This window comes from Sapajus apella, unplaced genomic scaffold (genome assembly GCF_009761245.1).
Source record: "Sapajus apella isolate SASKATOON/1434 unplaced genomic scaffold, GSC_monkey_1.0 scaffold15, whole genome shotgun sequence".
In the NCBI taxonomy this organism is placed as follows: Eukaryota; Metazoa; Chordata; class Mammalia; order Primates; family Cebidae; genus Sapajus; species Sapajus apella.
In genome coordinates, this window is record NW_022436955.1 from 28,352,936 (window position 1) to 28,367,076 (window position 14,141).

Consider the following 14,141-nt stretch of genomic DNA (forward strand, 5'->3'; position numbering starts at 1 on the left):
GCTGAGGCAGGAGAATCTCTTGAACCTGGGAGGCGGAGATTGCAGTGAGGAAGATCGCACCATTGCACTCCAGTCTGGGTGACAATGTGCCACTCTGTCTAAAAAAAAAAGAAGAAAATGATTAAGAGGAAACATTAGTTTTGGGGAAAGTTCTGGCTAAACCGATGTAAAGGCCTCTTGCTGAAGGCAGGTCACATGATCAGACTCCCCCGAGGGGCGGTGCCTGCAAAGAATTGATCACATGTTGGGGTTGGGGAGTTTTGATAAATTGACTGTGTGTGTTCTCGCTAAAACTGGACAAAGGCAGGACCAGTGCAGAAGCCCACAGGCCAAAGCCCCCTGGAGAAGAGGGTTTGGAGGACCCTGAGCAAAGCTTGGTTGAGGAGAGGGTCCTCGTCATGATTACTAGGGGCTCTGACCCCATTTAGGAAGATGGGGACTGTGCCCATGAGATCTGAAGGGTGGAGGGGAGTTCTTGAGGCAGAAGGCTGGGGTGGAATTCCAGACAAAGGCAACAGTGCAGGGATGGGGTGAGCAGAGATCTGGAGAGATGGCCTGCGGTGAGGCCCCATGCACCTCACGGACAGTTCTGGTACACCTGCCTGCACACAGTCTCCACCACCCTCTCCAGGTCTAGCCCTGCATCAGACAGGCCCAGGTAAGAGCTGCCTCAAACGTGACATTTCATCAGCGCCTGGCCCCCGTGCCCGCCTCGCCAGCCTCGGCCTGTGGGGGCTGCACAAACAGCAGGCTGAGGGGCCCCTCCTGACAGGTGGCCAGGACCCCTTTGTGTGATCATGTGTGTGAGGGGGGGTTAGGGCTGGGGGATGCCACCCAGTGTCACCTGAAGTCCACATGTAGAGCCTGGGGCCCACGTCCACGCTTCTCCAGCCATGGACGCTGGCCGTGGGAAATGCTCTGTAGGGCCAGCTGCCACTCCCCCGACCCCCCGCCTCTGGAGGCGTGTGGCAGGTGAGAGGCGTCAGCGACAGACCAGAGAGGCTGGAGGAGACGAGTCGCATCCACTTCCCAAATTCCCTCTCTGCAGGGCCGCAGGGGCCAGCTGCCTCCCGTGTCCCCAACAGAAGAAGGGAATTAAATAACAACAATAATAGTAAAAACAAAACCTTATCATTTGTAGTTGCTGTAGAGTAAGGTAAATTTTGCTTCTGTGTTGTGTGCCGTTTAATAGAAAACCTAACCCCAGCTCTGCTTAAAATTCACTCACTCCCTGTAAAACCTACCTTATCTATTCTCCCCACTTTCTAAGCAAAGTTCCCAGGCATCTCAGGACTCCTGTTTCTCTTGCTGACCAGCTGCAAGGTCACAGGGCAAGAGAACACCCAAAGAATGCACAATGCGTTTCTCAAAATGCTATTTTTCAAATGTAACATACATCACAAGACATGTTACAAATTAATGAACTGTTCTTTGTTCTGACTTCTGTAAACCTGTCAGCTGCTACGTCCTGGGGGTAGGAAAGGACCCGATTCTCTTTCTCCGGAGCTCAGACTTGGGACGCTAATCCTCTGAGTGGGTGGTCACCTTCATCTCATCCGCCTGTGTCACCCACGGGTCTCTCCGGTCTCCTGGATACTCTGTAACACGACCCCACGCTCGGGTCTCAGCGCTGGCCACTCCTGCCTTTGCCGGGCCTGGTGCCACCCCGTGCCCACCGCCTGCGGGGTCCCAGAGCCCGCCCATCCCTGCACCTCTGTGCACAGTCCTTTTACTGAGCACTCCCTAAATTATCCCACCTCGAGTGTGCCTGTGAGGCCTGCTTTGCCTTCAGCTCCCAAACCGTGTCCACTTTTAGGAGGGGACTTCCTGGAATGGGCTTCCGAAAGGTACCTACGTGGTGAGGGGCTCAGCATGAAATAAGGGCAAGGGCATGCGTATAGAAGACAGGCGGACCTGACTCACCCCTAACTCCCGTGACCTGGACCTCTCTGGGTCTGCATTCTCCCCCTAGTAAAACGGGAGATGCATCGCTGTGCAGACAACCGGGATTCCTGGGCCAGACTTTCCTTCTGACGTTAGCACACCCGCCCTGCAACCCAGCTGGACGAGGGCAGCCTTCTCCCCACCCCACCCGCACCTCAGCAGACGCATTTCCCCGTCTGCCCTCGGGCTGAGTGACACACAACGGCTGAACCAGGGATGGGTGACATGCAGGGCACGTTGGCATGTTTTTCCAACATATTCTCCGCCTTACTCATTCAGTGGGAGATACTCACATGAGCTGCCCGCCCAGGAGGCCCTCGGGCACCACAGACCAGACACACAAACAGGTCCTCTCTCCTTCCAGAAGCTTCTGGAACCCTTTGTGCTTCAGATTCAAACACCCTTCCTCCAGATGCTAGGCATCTCTGTCCTCTCCTGCTGACCCACCATTCGGATGGTGCCTGTCACCCTAACTCTGCACACCCCAGGTTCCTCCCAGCCCCATCCCTCCGCCCTCCTTTTTGTATGGTTTACCAGCCGGTCCTCCTGGTTCTGCCTTGCCCACTGAAATGTTTTGTTTGTAGGGTTTTAAAAATAATGTATTTAGGTGAAATCATATAATATAAAAATAACCATTTTAAAATGATAAATTAGTTGCTGTTTAGTACTTTTTTTTTTTTTTTTTTTCTGAGATGGAGTCTCCGTCTGTCACCCAGGCTGGGGTACAGTGGTGCCATCTCGGCTCACTGCAGCCTCAACCTCCTGTGCTCAAGCAGTCCTCCCTCCTCAGCCTCCTAAGTAGCTTGGACTACAGACGCATGCCACTATGCTCGGCTAATTTTTTGTAGAGACAGGGTTTTGCCATGGGTCCCTGGCCGATCTTGAACTCCTGGGTTCAAGACATCTGCCGGCCTTGACCTCCCAAAGCACTGGGATTACAGGCGCGAGCCCCTGCACGCAGCAGCATTCAGTCATTTAGTACATTTACGATGTTGTAAAACCACTACCCGCTCTAGCTCCAAAACCTTTCCCCCACTCCACGGTGAAACCCTGGACCCAGTAAGCAGCTTCTCTTCCTTTCTGCCTCCCCCAGCCCCTGGCAGCCTGCAGCCTGCTTTCTGCCTCTGCGGACTGGCCTGACCTGAACGTTCCGTCTCAATGGCATCCCACAGCATGTGGTCCGGGTCTGGCTTCTTTCACTCAGCACCGTGCCTTCAGGGTCCATCCACACTGTACAGCCTGGATCAGTGTTTCATCTCCTCTTTTCTTTTTTTGAGACTGAGTCTCACACTGTCACCCAGGCTGGAGTGCAACGGCGCCATCTCAGCTCACTGCAGCCACTGCCTCCCGGATTCAAGCAACTCTCCTGCCTCAGCCCCCTGAGGAGCTGGGATTCCAGGCACCCGCCACCTCACCCAGCTAATTTTTGTATTTTTAGTAGAGATGGGGTTTCACCATGTTGGCCAGGCTGGTCTCAAACTTCCGACCTCAGGTGATCCGCCTGCCTTGGCCTCCCAAAGTGCTGGGATTACAGGTGTGAGTCACCGTGCCCCGCCTAAAGCTAGTCTTACAAGGGCTGGCCTGTGTCTGGCTCCCTCTCTTAGCTCCCTTGCTCTGAGGAAGCCATAGCCATGTCATGAGGACGCTCAGGCAGCCCGTGGAGAGGCCCATGTGGAAGGCAGCTGAGGCCTGCCACCAAGGCGCATGCAGACACAGCAGTTTGGGAGGGGCCCCCCTGGAAGCGGGTCCTCCGGTTGTGATCAAGTCCTCAGGCCAACATCTTGACCCCAGGAAGCCCAAGCCAGAACTGGCCTCACCAAGCCATTCCCAAATACCTGGTCCACAGAGACCATGAGAGGCAGTAAATGTCATGACTTAGTTTTGGGGTGATATGTTACACGGCCACTGACAACTAGTACACCCCCACCACCCACTCTTCCCACAGCAGCTGGAACGATCCTTTCAAAGATCCCTCCCCCTTCTACCAAAAATCCTTCATGGCTCATGTGGTTTCTGGAAGAAAATCCAGCGTTCTCGCTCTGACGCACATGGCCGCAACCTAACCCCCGGGCTTGTCTCTTATCTCCTTCAGAGCACACACCGCAGCTTTAAGCTCCTGGAAGGCATTTTCAAGTTCCTCTAATCACGTCCTGTGTGTCAGTCTGGCCTGGAATGCTTCCTTCTACCTTTCATCAATTCCTGTTTATTCTTCAAATAAATCACCTCCTCAAGGAAGTTCTTCCCGGCTCTGCTCTGCAGTCCTGACCTCAGCTGCTGCCCTCCACTTTCACAGCGCCACACGGATTTCCATCTTGGATATTTCATCACGCTCAGCCACGATGGCTGTTGACCAGTGTGGGGGTGGTGTTGGAAATGAGGCGGGGGATGGTTGTCACAGTGTCACAGTGACACCAATCAGAAAACAAATGTACCACACCCAACGCCAGCAACACCTGCTGCTGAGTCGTGTTCTCAGTGGGCTAGACCAGGCCAAGCTTTGAACAGCACATTTCTGCAGGGGCTGCAGAGGTCCTGAAAGGAATCACAGGCTGGGTGGAGGACAGGGAGCAGGGAGCCCTTCTCATGTGAAGATCTGCTGCTGGTTCGAGTTTATAAAATGCAATGCTTGGCCACTCTAGGGGACTCGGGCACCGAGAAGAAAAGGCTGACTCCAGGGCTGGAGCAGGGCAAAAGAGGAGCCGAGAACATCTTATTGCCCCAGAAAGAAAGTTTTCAACGAATAATGGGGACATGTCAAAAAGAAGCCAGGCTGCCCCAATCTGGAACAACTTAAACTTCAAAATAAATATGGTAAGGGATTATAGCCCACTGAATAAAATAAGATCCCTGCGTCCAGCCTGACGCAGACAAATAAAAGAATAAATAAATAGGAAAGAAGGGAAAGTTCTCTTTTAAAGAAAGTTTCTCTTTAACAACTAATATATCTTCCAACTAACAAACACATCAGTGCGGTTTCGCTCTGTGTCCCCACCCAAATCTCATGCTGAACTGTAATTCCCAGTGTTGGGGGAGGCACCTGGTGGGCAGTGATTGGATCTTGGGGACAGATTTCCTCCTTGCTGTTCTTGTGAGAGTGAGTTCTCACGAGATCTGATGGCTTAACAGTGTGTGGCACGTCCCCTCACTCTCTGTTTCTCTCCAGCCGCCATGGAAAGAAGGGGCTTGCTTCCTCTTCCCCTTCCGCCATGACTGTAAGTTTCCTGAGGCCTCCCAGCCATGCCTCCTGTTAAGTCTGCAGAACTGTGAGTCAACTAAACCTCTTTTCTTCATAAATTACCCAGTCTCAGCTTGTTCTTTATAGCAGTATGAGGACGCACTAATACAGCTAGGGATGATGGGTTCAGGTCATCCAAGCAGGCTAACAACTAGTGATTTTTTTTTGAGACAGGGTTTCATTCCTGGCCGAAGTGTGATGGTATCACACCTCACTACAGCCTTGATTTCCTGGGCTCAAGAGGTCCTCCCACCTCAGCCTCCCAAGTAGCTGGAACTACAGGTGCATGACACCATACTGGCTATTTTTTTTTTTTTTTTTTTTTTTTGTAAAAGGTGTCTCACCATGGTGCCCAGGCTGGTCTCAAATTCCTGGACTCAAGCAATCTGCTTGCCTCAGCCTCCCAAAGTGCTGGGATTACAGGCATGAGCCACCATGCCTGGCTGACAATTTTTGAGTGACAGGAAATTTATAGTCTCAAAATATTTCCCCACGGATTATTTATTATTTACAAAGGGGGAAACAGTGACTTTTCAGTGGACTAACCTCACAGATACCCACTTAAGTGATCAAAACTGACGTCATCACAATTGGAACCAGCCAACCCCATGGGCCGGCTGTTACAATGCTCTGAGGAGGACATAACCCCGTCTCTGGGCTGTTCCTAATTCAAATGTGTAGCCCAAGTCTCAGTGAGAGACAGGCTCAAACCAAGGACATTCTACAAAAGAACTTTTTCATATGCTATGAAAATGTGAGCATCATGGAAGACAAAAGAGGGTGGGGTGGAACGTGTGGGCAAAGAACCGAAGGAGGCTGAAAAGGCAGAACAAGTAGACGCAGTGTGAGCCTGGGTCTAATTTTAGACTCAAAAAGGAAAGGACAATACAGCTATAAAGGACTTTATTGGGACGGTCGATGGCTTACAAGCACGAACTAGATTAGATTATGAACTACAACAAGAACGGACGAGGTAATGCAGTGCGGCAATGTGATTTCCTGAGTTTGGTGATTCTATGTGGTTATGTTAAGGGAACATCCCTGTTTTCAGAAATTGTTCCCTGAAGGATTTATAGGTAAGAGGCTGCTGGCCAAGGGGGGACTTGGCCTCTCTCCGGGGACTGTGTCTTCTCAGAGCCGACTGCCGTTCACTCAGGAAGCTGTCCGCTAGCCCAAAGAGGCCCAGGGCAGGCCTCCTTCCTGTTGCCTGCTCAGCTGTGGCCTGTGTCCCAATAGCAGCTTTCCATTCGAGACTCGGCTGTTTAAAAGAGGGCCTGGCCCCTGCTCTGGCCGATTTTTGGCCGCCATAGCCCGCCTGCCATCTGTGAGGGATTTTCCTCCACGCTCACCTCTCGTTATCAAGAAGGAGGTGGGGTTCGAGTGTGGTGGCTCACGCCTGTCATCCCAGCACTGTGGGAGGCCGAGGCAGGTGGATCACTCGAGGTCAGAAGTTCAAGACCAGCCTGGCCAACATGGCAGTACCCCATCTCCACTAAAAATACAAAAATTAGCCGGGCATACATCGTGTGTGTTGTGGATGGCATTGGTGACCCACAGAGGTCCCCAGGATCTCTCAGTGCTGTTGTTCCTGTGGCCAGCAGCTGCAACACTCCTTCCAGGACTGCCTTCGGGCCACAGCAGACACCTGGCCGAAGTGCCCCCGGGCGACTCTGTGGCCCAGCTCCCTCGCCTGAGGCCTGCCTCCTGCTTGGCTGCCCACGAATCAGGCTGGGGCCAGGCTTGGGCCGAAATGGGCCCCTTGCCAGGCTTCCTCTGGCCCGAGCCTGCCCTACTTCTGCACCCAAAGCCCGCTGGGCCGGGGCACCGCACGGTGCCTGTGCACGGGTCCTCACCTGGGGCTGAGACAGGGGTGGGGACTCTCCCCCCGATGCCTTGCACTATGGCACATAAAGGGCAGCCCTGATTTCCTCAATCACTCAGTGGACACTGACTGAGCACTGACCGTGTGCCAGCCGGGACTCTGGGTGCCCGGCAGTGCTGTGGCTGTGTGCCTGTTTCTGTGTGGTTTTGTCTGTGTGACTGTTTATGTGTCTCTGTGTGGTTTTGTCTATGTGTGTGAGTGTGTGTGTGTCTGTGTGGTTTTGTCTGTGTCTGTGTGTGTCTCTGCGTGCTTTTGTCTGTGTGTGTGTGTGTGTGTGTGTGTGTCTGTGTGGTTTTGTCTGTGTGTGTCTCTGTGTGGTTTTGTCTGTGTGTGTGTGTTTCTATGCGGTTTTGTCTGTRTCAGTGTGTGTGTCTGTGCGTGGGTTTGTCTGTGTCAGTGTGTGTGTGTCGGTGCGTGGTTTTGTCTGTGACCCATTTTCCACCCCAGCGGGCACCAGTACAAGGTGGACGGTGGCCTGAGTGGACCGTGCCTCAGGTTGGCCCCAGGGACAAGCCCTGCCCACAGCAGCCTCAACCCTTCCTCAAGACGTGGTGAGTGTCATGGAGGGAGGTGAAATCCACTGACAATGCAGGGGGGACAGCTGACGAGATCCCTCCCTCTGACCTTCCACCAGGGAAGCCTGAATTTCTCCAGGTGTTCTGAGCTGATTAGGCAGGTGGGAGGAAGGTGTGCGGCCAGCCAGTGAGGTTGGAAGTAAATCTCCTCCCGAGCAACACAGCTCTTGGAAAGCACAGAGCCCTGTGCAAAGGACAGTTGCGGGGACACACCCCCCCCCAACAAAGGAAGCACCTGGGAGGGAAAGGCAGTGGGGGTGCGGAACAGGGACGGCAGGTCAGGGGGGCTGTTTCCAACCCTGCTCTGCTTTTTCCTGGCCTGTGGTCTGGGGCACCTTCAGGAATCTCTTAAACCTGGAAATGCAGAGATGCTCATTGTGTGCATCAATTAAGTTATTGCAATAAATGGAGTCAGCAGCACAGGCAAGCCACCGTCTTCCTTGGGACAGGACACACGTCCTGAGCTCTCCACCAGCTGTGCCTGAGAAAGGACGTGCGAATCCTCCCCACAGGGCCTGCTGAACCCTTGGTTTTTATCTGACACTTGCCGGAAGAGTTCTGTGAGACTTACGTAGATTCTTATGACACTCTGGCCACACGTAAAAAAAGGAAAACGCAAGTGGAATGGATTTCAGAATATCCTAAACATCTTCACTTCAGAGTCCGACTCCCTGAATCAGTCCTTAACTCAGAGTGACCCAGGTCCCTGTGTTCTCTGTGCCGCTGTTTCTACTCAAATACAAAAACTAGCTGGGTGTGGTAGCAGGTGCCTATAGTCCCAGCCACTTGGAGGCGGAGGCAGGAGAATCCCTTGAACCCAGGAGGCAGAGGTCGCAGTGAGCTGAGATCGTGCCACTGCACTCCAGCCTGGGCAACAAGAGCGAAACTCCATCTCAAAAAAAAAAAAAAAAAAGCAAGTGGGCAGAACGTGTGCAAAAGACCTGTGGCTGCAGGAAATGTCACCTTTTCCAGCAACTGTGAGGAAGCCAGCATGGCTGGAACACAAAGCACAGAGGATACGATAGCGCTGGAGAGGTCAGTGGCCAGCTCATTTACAGCTTTGGGGGCAGGCTTGCAACTCCGGGCCCCATCCTGGGAGCCGTGGGGAGCCATGGAGGGTTTGCAGGGCAGCTGCAACGTCCTCTGGGTGGTGCCCTCTGGTGGACTTTTAGGGAATGGCATTTAACATACGTGGGCAGCTCCAGGCTGGAGATACTGCTCCCCAACAGGTCCTGGGCTTGGCTCTAAGCCTTCCTTGCCGTCCTTCAGAGATTGCCCGCCCATTAATGCTGGGTGGACACCACTCACAAAAGGCAATAACAAAGTCTCCAGCTGGCAGGAGGCATCTGAGATGGCACACCACCAAGTCATGCTCTCCAGGAGACACAAGACAGACGGGCCAGCGCTGCGTGGAGCAGACCCAGACGGCACAAGGTCGGGCTAGCCTGGCTTTTCTCCAGCGGGTGCCTGGCCTGGGCCTGACCTCAGAGGTTGAGCAAGGGAAGGGGGTGGAATCCTGATCCCCTTAATCTTCGTGCAGGGCTGGTGAATCTCAGGCCTCCGACGAGGATATGTGTGGTTCACCTCTCAGGCAGCCACCCAGCCAAGGGGCAGACAGGCCATGAGAGCGATGCCCCAGCATCCTCATCCGGGAAGGGAGATCAGCTCCACCAGCCAGACAGAGGGGTCCCCACGGCCAGGGCCTCCCACACATGCCTGTGGCCTGATTCTGCTGGAGACTGCATGACAGGTCACAGGCCCGTTATCAGCCATGGCCTGGGTACTTCCCAAAGTACAGCCTGCCAGCAAAAGACTGCCATCAGCTGTTTTCTTCATTTCAGACAAGATGAATGAGCCACTCAACCTTTTCTGGAAAGAGACAAGAGAAGGAATTTTTCCTCGTTCAGTAAAAGGCTCTCAGACACATGCCCAGTGTCACAGTGCAAAAGGGTCAGGAAACCGAGTCTGGCTGTCATCCCAAAGCCCCATTTCCCTTCCACGTTGCTGGTGTCTTTTGTCCTTCCAGAGCCCCGGCGCTGAGCTGCACATATGAGCCTAGAGATGCCTGGAGAGGACTGTCCCATGAACAGACTGCGCTCGCTGGCTGCCGGCTTGACATCTAGAGGCAAAGGCTGTTATGAAATCGCTCCGCAGTCTTCTTTTGGGGGCCCCCAGCGCCATCAGCACCTCTCCTCCTATCACAGCTAGGCCCTGAAATGAGGCTTCTTGCTCAGGGAAGAGCACAAGGACAGAGGAGTCCATACTCAGCTTTGATCATCAAAGTAGATTTTTAAGGGTTTTTTTTTTTGTCTTTGATGAGCCAGTGGTCTTGAAAGCCAGGCTTTCCTGGAATCCCCAGAGCCACACATGAGCTGACCATGGTGGAAATCAGGCAGAGGACACGTGCAAGATGGGGCCCTGAGGACAGAAAGGTGCTGTTGAGCAAGGACGCGGCTTGAGAGGGACACGGGGCAGGTGACGGAGGTGACCGTTTTGCTATGGCCCCACCGGGTGGAGAGATGGAGACGGCGAAAGCAGACAGAGCCACACAAACAACAGAAACCCTGCTCTGGGCTGAGGAACAACCGGGCCCTTTTGTACAGAAGCCTGCCAGGTTTTGAACTTCAAGCAGGTCTGTGGGGGAAGAAAAGGTCCGTGGGGGAAGAAATTTCCAGTCCCATGGAAATTTCCTAGTAGGGTTTATTTTGAAGCAAAGGTTTGGCAGACGTGATCCAGTCTCCTTGGCTAGACAGGGCCTCTTTGAAAAGAGTCAAAAACAGCAGAAAGATGGGAAATGGTCCTAGAATAAGCTGGTTTTAGCGCAATCTTCTTCTTCCAAAAAGAACCGCCAGAGACCAGCCCAGGCCTCCCTTGGGGTACAGAATTCAACTCAGCTCACCTGTGGCCGGATGAGTCCGGCGAGGCAGCTCGATCCAATTCCCTACACCTGTGCCTGCTACCTGACAAGGGAAAACGAACTTTGCAGGTGGGCTGAACGTTAACCTTGAGATGGGGATTAGGTCCAGGTGGACCTAATCGAGTAGCACGCATCCTTGATCAGAGAACCTTTCCAAGCTGTGATCAGAGGGAGTTGTGACCACCAAAGCAGCAGCTGAGGCTCCACATTGCCGGCCCTGAAGGTGCAGGAAGAGGCTGGGAGCCTCGGGATGCCAGTGACCTCTGGACGCTGGAAAAGGCAGGGAAACAGATTCTCCTCAGAGCCCACAGAAGGAAGCGGCCCTGTCGACCTTGACCTAAGCCCAGTGAGACCCAGGCTGGGTTTGTGACCTGCAGAACTGTCAATGACAGATGTGGTTTAAGCTGCTAAGTCCGTGGGCATTTGTTACAGAAGCCGTGGAAAATCCACCCCTCACCTTTCTTGAGCGCATCTATGTGGCAATTTCTGGGATGTGATTCCTAATCCTCGTGACCACCTGTGAGACTGGGCCTGGGATCCCCAATTTACAGGTGGGGAAACTGAGGCTCTGTGAGATGAACTGACACCCCTCGGGGACCGGAGCAGGGACGGGAACTCCGGGCTCACTCCAAGCTGCCTGGGCCTCCGGCTGCCTACAGGTGAGGTGTGCGCCGCGCTGCCTCTCAGGGGAGAGGCCTGGGGCTTGGTGATGTCCTGTGTGTGAGGTGTCAGCACACGCAGGGGTACAAGCAATGTCGGTCTTCTTGCCCATTTTCCCAGACATCCGGTGTCGCAGCTCCAGTCTGGCCGCTAATTGGATGATAGTTTCCTTCTGATTGCCCCTGCAAAACTATTACACAATCAACCCTGGCCGGGCACGGGGGCTCATGCTGTAATCCCAGCACTTTGGGAGGCCACGGCAGGAAGACTGCTTGAGGCTGGGAGTCCGAGAGCAGCCTGGGCAACATAGCCAGAGTCCATCTCTACAAAGACAGAGTGGTGCTCACCTGTGGTCCCAGCTACTTGGGAGGCTGAGGTGGAAGAATCGCTTTAGCCAGGGAGGTCAAGGCTGCAGTGAGCCGAGATGGTATCACTGCACTCTAGCCTGGGTGACAGAGCGAGAGTCTCTTATCTTAAAATCAGCCCTGGGTTCCCATGGGCAAAAACTACCTACCTGCCCTTCCCTGTGCCCTCTTAGTAAGTAAAAGGCTAAGAGGCTCTCATTGGCAGGACTGTGCTTGGGGCCCCGGCCATTCACGCTGGCCCTGACTGATCACTGTGTGACCTCAGGTCAGTCCACACACCTCTCTGGAAAATGCATTGTTTGGGTTGGCAGAGCTCCCGTGGGTCCCTGCAGCACCAGCCACCTGGGAGCCGCTGCGGTCCCTGCCTGGGCACTGGGGGTCAGGTCGGGCTGGTGGCTGCTGCATGTCAGCACCTGCAGCATGGCAGGCGCCCTGGAGCCTCCAATCAAGGCCAAACCCTCCTGCGCTCTGCTTCCAAAAGGCAAAGATGCAGATTGCTCTCGCTGTGAATTCGTGCTCTTCCTCCTCTCTTGGCAGGGCACATTTCCTGGACTGGGGCTGGGACTCTGGGCTTCCTCCCCAGGGAGCTTTGGTACTGGCCTGGCCCTAAACCTCTGTGTTCCGGTCTGGCTTGGCCAACCGCAGGGCAGCCGCTCCTTGGAAAAGAAATGTGGAGCCTACGGCTGCCAGGAAAAGTGGAATGGCCCAGGGGTCCCCAGCGGCACTCCCAGCCTAGGAGGGAATGGCTCCTTGCCTCTGTCTGTCTCACACTTTGCTGGCTGCCATAATGCTGACCCATTCTAGCAGGTGGAATTGTGCCCCTAGAAGATAGGTTTAAGTCCTAACCCCTAAAACCCATGAATGTGACCCTATTTGGAAATCGAGTCTTTGCAGATGTAATTAAGATGAGGTCATACTGGGGTAGGTTGGAGCTTAATCCAGTGACTGATGTCCTATAAGCAGAAGGAAACTGGGCCGGGTGTGGTGGCTCACACCTGGAATCCCAGCACTTTGGGAGTCTAAGGTGGGGGGATCACTTGAGGCCAGGAGTTCGACACCAGCCTGGCCAACTTGGTGAAACCCCGTCTCTACTAAAACTACAAAAATTAGCCAGGTGTGATGATGCACACCTGTAATCCCAGCTACTTGGGAGGCTGAGGCAGGAGAATGGCTTGAACCTGGGAAGTGGAGGTTGCAGTGCGGCGAGATCACGCCATTGCACCCCAGGAAGAAGGAAATTGGCTGGACGTGGTGGCCCACACCGGTAATCCCAGCACTTTGGGAGGCTGAGGTGGGCAGATTGCTTGATGCCAGGAGTTTGAAATCAGCCTGGCCAACATGGTGAAACCCTGTCTTTACTAAAAATACAAAAATTATCTGGGCATGGTGGCGCAAGCCTGTAATTCTAGTTACTCGGGAGACATGAGAATCACTTAAACCCGGGAGGCAGAGTTTGCAGTGAGCTGAGATCATGCCACTGTACTCCAACCTGGGTGACAGAGAGACTTCATCTCAAATTTGAAAAGGGAGATTTAGACACAAACATGGAGAGAAGGCCATGTGAGATGGAGGCAGGGTTGCAGTGAAAACGCCAAGCGTCGCTGGCGGTGAGCAGAGCTTACCGAGGGAGGCCCGATTTTCTTGTGTCTTGCTGATGTCGGATTCTTGTGTCTCACCCTCCTGAGGAGAGATCCCCAAGCCTGGCATCGCGGGGGTGGCAGTGTGGTGGTCCCTGGAGCTGCCCAGTGGAGGTGGGAACCGTGATGGCACAGCCCTGGTGCGATCCTGCATGGGACCGCTGCTGTGCGGTCAGCTAACGGAGGGGAAGGACCCGGCTCTGACGCAGACACATTCTCTTCACTGTCACCATTGCCCGCTAGTCGATGCTTTGAGGAAACACAAGAAAATCAGATGTCCCTTGACAAATCCCAATTCAAGAACTGGCCTGTATTCCCAGATTATGACCTTCCTTGTTGGGGGCTAAGCTGTCATTTTTTGGAAGGACCGGTGGTCAGGGACGGCTTCAGGTCTCTGTCTGCTGATCATTCTCAAAAGCTGCTTCTGAACTTCTATGAAATTAAAAAGCCTGCAGACATGGGCTTTGGAGTCCAGAGAACTTGATTCTGGGTCAGGTTCTGCCTCAAAGGCCCGGTGTGTGCCTCTGGGTAAGGGGTTATGCCCTTAGGGTCTTCCAATCCCCCTGTAGTTTGGAGTGAGGGTCACTCTTGGCCAGTTGCCAAGTTCCATAAGAACTGGTCCCACCTCCTTGCTATGCCCCCTCCCCTCTCCCTATCGGCCTATCCAGCATGGGTGGGGTGCCCCAACCTGCATTTGATACTACAGAATAAATAAGTAAATAGAAAAGTCCTTATTTACACTTGCCCTCCAGAAGCTCGAAAACCCCTTTGGGGACTTGGCTGCTGAAGAAGACTTCCTTACCTTTCCCGGTGGTCCTGGGTCAAGCAGGACTCCATGGTTGTCAGTGACAGAAACTCAAAACAGAGGAAGTTTTAGCCCCAGGGCCATGCTGGGGGCCACGAAGGCTGAAACTGGGACCTTAGTG